We start from the raw sequence: 5,457 nt of genomic DNA, 5'->3' as shown, positions 1-5,457 counted from the left end.
TAACAATACCTCTTATACAAGTATTATATCATGCCTTTGTGTTGGACCGATTAGATAAGAAAACAAAAAAATAGGGTTCCAGACAGCTCATATCGTTATATACTTTAACGGGCCAGGTGTACTGGCAGAGAAGGCAACCCCAAGCTAATAAGATGTTTTGTAACTGAGGAACTTCGTTGCCCAACTGGTGTTCTTTACATATAGCTACCGTGATACAAATAATTACTCACTGACAGTTCTGCCAATGATTGGTTTAATTCACACATACAGTTTCATGCCATGAATCTTACAATATACTAAGTAATTAAACAGTCAACCAAAAGTTCTACGATTGTTGTTACCTGCAGTACAATATTATACATTGAAAGTGTAATCACCGTGGTCGACAGCTGTCTATAAAGGGTCTCATTTGTCCTCTGCGACCAGTGAGCCACATGGGTCATATGATCTGTGTCAAAGTCACCCCAGCCAACTCATTTACAAAGAACAGAAGTGGCGAGTAGCATAGCCTATCATAGGCATATCGGTCGTCCGTTGATTGAGGCCAATATTCCGTCCCTTGAATTGCAAGTCACACACTCGAACGGGGTGACTCATCACGGGCAGCATAAACAATATATCCAACGTTTATAATTCGGTTCGGCAAAACAACACTTCAAACATGGTTAACGAGCTCCTTACACCATGCACGTCCCTCGTTGGTGGAGGGTCTACGCTTACACCAGGTCACTACGTTAAGATATACACGGCGTACCTGGTACTCAGGTTGTGGGTGGGAGCGAAACGGTTTCATGTTTGCGGTAAAAACCACAAGCCACAATGAGTAAGTGCACTCTCGTAAAATGTAAATAGTGAAGTTGATGTGGTTACAGGGTAAAATGTCCAGGTCTGGGAGTATGTCGCCAAAGTCGTAATTTTGACAAGGTACTTCTTTGTCTTGTGCATTGCCAAATTAGAACTATAATACTGTCGCAATACAGACATCGGATGAAAATTTGCCTATTAAAGTCAACGAAAACGCCAATATTAGGGCTATAATATGTTTATTTCATGCCGAGGTAGGGTGTTTATAGTAGGAAATGTATAATTTTGTGTGTTCGTGATTTAGATTACAATTTGAGCGCATTTTCTGATCTTGTGAGCTATTTAGACAAAGTACAATATTTTCTCACATGGTGCCTGTGGGCTGCCTAGCCTTCCAAGTAACATGTATGCTTCTATCTGCAACAATAACATAATTTCATTGAGGTGTGCAATAAAGCTAGCTAGCCATAATTCTGAATGTTCCCATTTGAAATAATAGCAATTCATGAGTGTATTAAAGCACTGGTGCACTGAAGGCTACATCAACGACCACCGTTCAAATACATGTACAGTATACACTTGACTGTCTAATGGTCAAAAGGAGTTCATAATATGTACATTTGTCGGTTTGCTCCTATCCCATCCCCTACCTGTTCCCTTCCATCCGTATCTGATATGCCATTGATAGCACTTGGGCAGGATTTGAATCTCCATTCTGCCACAGTCAACCGAGTATAAATGGGGACCAGGTAGGATAGTGATTGTTTGTGAAGGATACAATTAGTGTGAGTAGGGACGTTATGCTAACCTGGGAGTGGTCGGAATCTGTATATAGGTCTTTGCCAGGGAAAAGCGCCTGTTGTGTTGATACTTTTAGAACGAAGTGGACACGAGGAAATACTTCCAACGTTCATAAACTTTTAAAAGTTTGTTTCTGTTTCTATTACTTTTTCTTCGATGCGTTGTGTTTTGGGTGATTGATTTTTAACATCATCACCCAGCAAGCATTGTTGAAACTTACTACGCATTACCTTGAACAGGTAGGTACTTTTCAAATTTATTTTCAGCAGGCATCTATATTGCATTCGTCTGAAATAGCTATCCGCATGTTTACACAAGCTGTGCATTCAGACCTTGATCAGACGGAACCTTAAATATTAGTTAACAAAAAAACCCGTAAACCGTCGTCGAGGCCCGGGCGTCGTGGGTTGACCGACCCAATCGACCTCGTGTACTTATCAGAAGTTTATCACCACCACCGACCCTAACATTCCGTACTAACGATCCGTTACTCGTAAACATATGCATCTGCCTGGGCTTGAGTGACGTTTTATTGTCGCATCGAACAATGGAGTTCTCGTGAGGTGTAATGTTTTATAGATCGCATCGTACGATATGTAGGTTTTACAATACTAACCAGCGTTACTTCTAAGTTCTGAAGGGTCCAAGTCATATCAGGCGATGATAACGTAACGGAAATACCAGTGAGGTTAGGCTCCCAAACCTTTTCTAGCAATATTGTGAGGACAGTGATATGCACCTAGCTAAAAAAAGAAATTGGACTTCTTCCCAGATTCTTTCTAGCCACCGGAAAAGTTACGAACTTTGAACGACGAACTAAATACATGTACATGTTTACGTGCGAAGCTGGTTTGCATGTAAACGTTTTCAAGTTAGATTTTAATCGTCTACAATCGAGGGTCGGTAGGAGGGGAGGGAGCGATGTAATGTGTCTCGACTGGCCACTGTATTGTAGGGAAATACAGAGCAGTCTATAATCTTTATGTAGTCGTATTAGCACCCCTGATTATAATTAAAGGACAGTCGAACTGTATTTTATCACTTGAATGGGACAGCAAAAGACGATAGTCGTTTACTGTCGTTTTTTACAAACTTGGGCATAACACACACCGTCTCAAGTGAAACAATGTAGCATATGGACAGTAGCTATATGACACAACTTCCAGCAAATGGAGTTTGGTGTATTGTTTTGTTATCATATTACATACAGAAAGCTAGGTGCCTATACGCTGCTGGAAATTGACGGCATCTCAAGTGTCTTGAAATGGACTGATTCTATGATTACCATATATGGACGGGCAGAGCTGTCGTTCTTAGTGTAATTTAAGGTGTTCCTCTTCATACATTAACTATAGTAGGCACTACTGCATTCTAAAACAGAAAAAAAATAGTCACACACTGTTTGTTTTACTCATTGTGGTTATTTTTAATTTGACAACTTTTTACAACTCAATGCGGCCTTGGTGACGAATTTCTCTGAACTCAAAGTTACTGGACTATCTCAACAACAAAAATCCCTCATGAAATATTGGTTCCTAATCTTTTGGAATAATGAAAGAAATTTGGGGGTTCTTATTTTTGTTTTCCTGGAAATATACAACTTTCATTTTGCCATAAGTTGACTTTACAGTATTCGGCGACCATTTTGGATTCGGTAGAATGAGTTGATTTTGATAACATTTTGACCTGTATTTCAAAATTTGCAAAATTAAGCCACAGCTGATTTTTTCCCCTAACTGTGATTTTAACTGAGAATAGGTTGGAGTTCTTTTTCGACAAAGTGACTAACAGTAAAACTTTCAAATTTCAATTTCCCAGGAACGTAATACGGGTGTATACATTCTCTGTTTGGTGTTATATTATATGTAACTATTTGTCTACCTAAGGGTTCTTTGTTGTCGCCGGGTACGTATGACGCCTTGCTGCGATAGCTACCGAGCAAGGCAAAAGGGGCAATAAATCATTTATGACCTTTGACCGCCGCCCGATGAGAACCCTGGTGACCTGGTATTGACATATATATAGTTCGTCGTTCGCAGATCGGAAAAACCATTCTACTCAGTTGTTAACGTACACGCGCCCACAGCGTGATTTGGAATGTCTCCAGAAATCGTGCACAGTTGCCTGTTCTTATCTATTTCCTATCAGAAAAACAACTTCTGACATTTTCGTAAAATTATATGCGAATATGATATCAATGGTGTAGGAAATAAGCGAATTTGGTGAACATAACTACGTTGTGCAATCTTGACAATGTTCTCCTCCAACGGCATGACGGACGTGTCAATTTTCTGTTCGTCTCGAAATCCTTTGGTCGAAACTTTTCGATGTGGCAAATTCTCAATTAAACAAAAATGACAGGGAACAAACAATATAACATTTTCTGACCGAAAAACGTGTTATATTATTGTATAGCTTCCAAATATTTGCGTTTGACCTTGATCTTGAATATGTATCATAAAGCACCCCCCCCCCCATGGTTACATTTCGCTCATGTGTACTACTGCCAGGATCGTGCGCTTAAATTACTGCAGATTTGGTATGATAGCGCCCCCTTCGTTGTGTGCAGCTTTTTGTTAACTTTCGTTTATGGTGAAATAATAACGTCGCTGGCGCTAACTACCGAGCGGTGCAAATGCATGTGTAATATTCTTTGGTTATATGACCGTTCAGCTTCATCAGAGTTATAACAATGCAATGGTTAGCTCTGTATTTGTACAAATTTCAACGTCATTTATTTTTGTCTTCAAATTTACCAAAGTCCAATGACATGTTAGGAGATTTATGAATTTAATCATTAATTCTTAAATTGAAAAAATGTAGTGAATGACACAGAAGGTAAAAATAGAATTGATACGATAGTACGCCATCAGGTAGACCGGAAATCGGTGTATAAAACACTGTCTGAGCGTCATTGAATATATAGATTGTACTCCTAGAAACACTATTTTTGGTAAATAGGTAATTATCGTGACTAGACGAATTGATTCAGAACAATGTATTAACCTCCACGTTAATCGATATTTGAAAAGAAAATTGACACAGATAGCTGGCGGCATCAGGTTTAGCGAGAGAAGTTGTCGAGAACCAGGTTCAGATTTGATCTATGACTTTGTCGGTCGTTGACACCGCCCACTGATCTCAACAGAAAGTTAACATTAATGTATTAAAATCCAAACGTTATCGTTCGCTCTATTACTCTCGAGGGTGCGTGGGTGTATACAATATCTCCACCGAAAAAATCGCTCAGATATGCCTTCAAACGGAAATCACCACGTGAACATCTGAACATGAGCTCATCAGTTCTTTTCCATAGTCATTCTAACGCACATCATTGAACACCTTTAGGATTCGTGGTATTTCCATGATGATTCACTGTTTTTACATTTTTAATTCAATGTAGTCCACGCGATCTAATTTTGTCTTCATTAACGCCATTAACCAAATATACACCGGGAATTTGACGAAGCGTAGTATTTATTCTGAACGTTGAAGTTGACATTTAGCGTTTCCGTCCTTGCTATCCTGCCTGCCGAAATTCAATAAGGCCAGCTAATCATAGCGGTGCGTTTCACAGTGGGGCTAGGTATGCTTACAAATGACCTATATTGACTGCAAGTAATGTGATCAATATACTGTTGATAATGCGGTAGGTTGTAAATGAACTGCTTTCAACTTGAGGACAAATACAGTTACAACATTATATTTAATGAATAAAACCTATTTTTGTTCGACCAGTCTATTAATGTAGTCTTATGGATTCTCCTTCAAACAAATGGTTGGTTCGAAAAATCTTCTATATCGCTGGTATTCGCTTTCACATGTACGAATTCCAGACATCTTAACGCATTT

The sequence above is a fragment of the Glandiceps talaboti genome, chromosome 3 (genome assembly GCF_964340395.1).
Source record: "Glandiceps talaboti chromosome 3, keGlaTala1.1, whole genome shotgun sequence".
Lineage (NCBI taxonomy): Eukaryota > Metazoa > Hemichordata > Enteropneusta > Spengelidae > Glandiceps > Glandiceps talaboti.
This window is presented reverse-complemented; position numbering follows the sequence as displayed.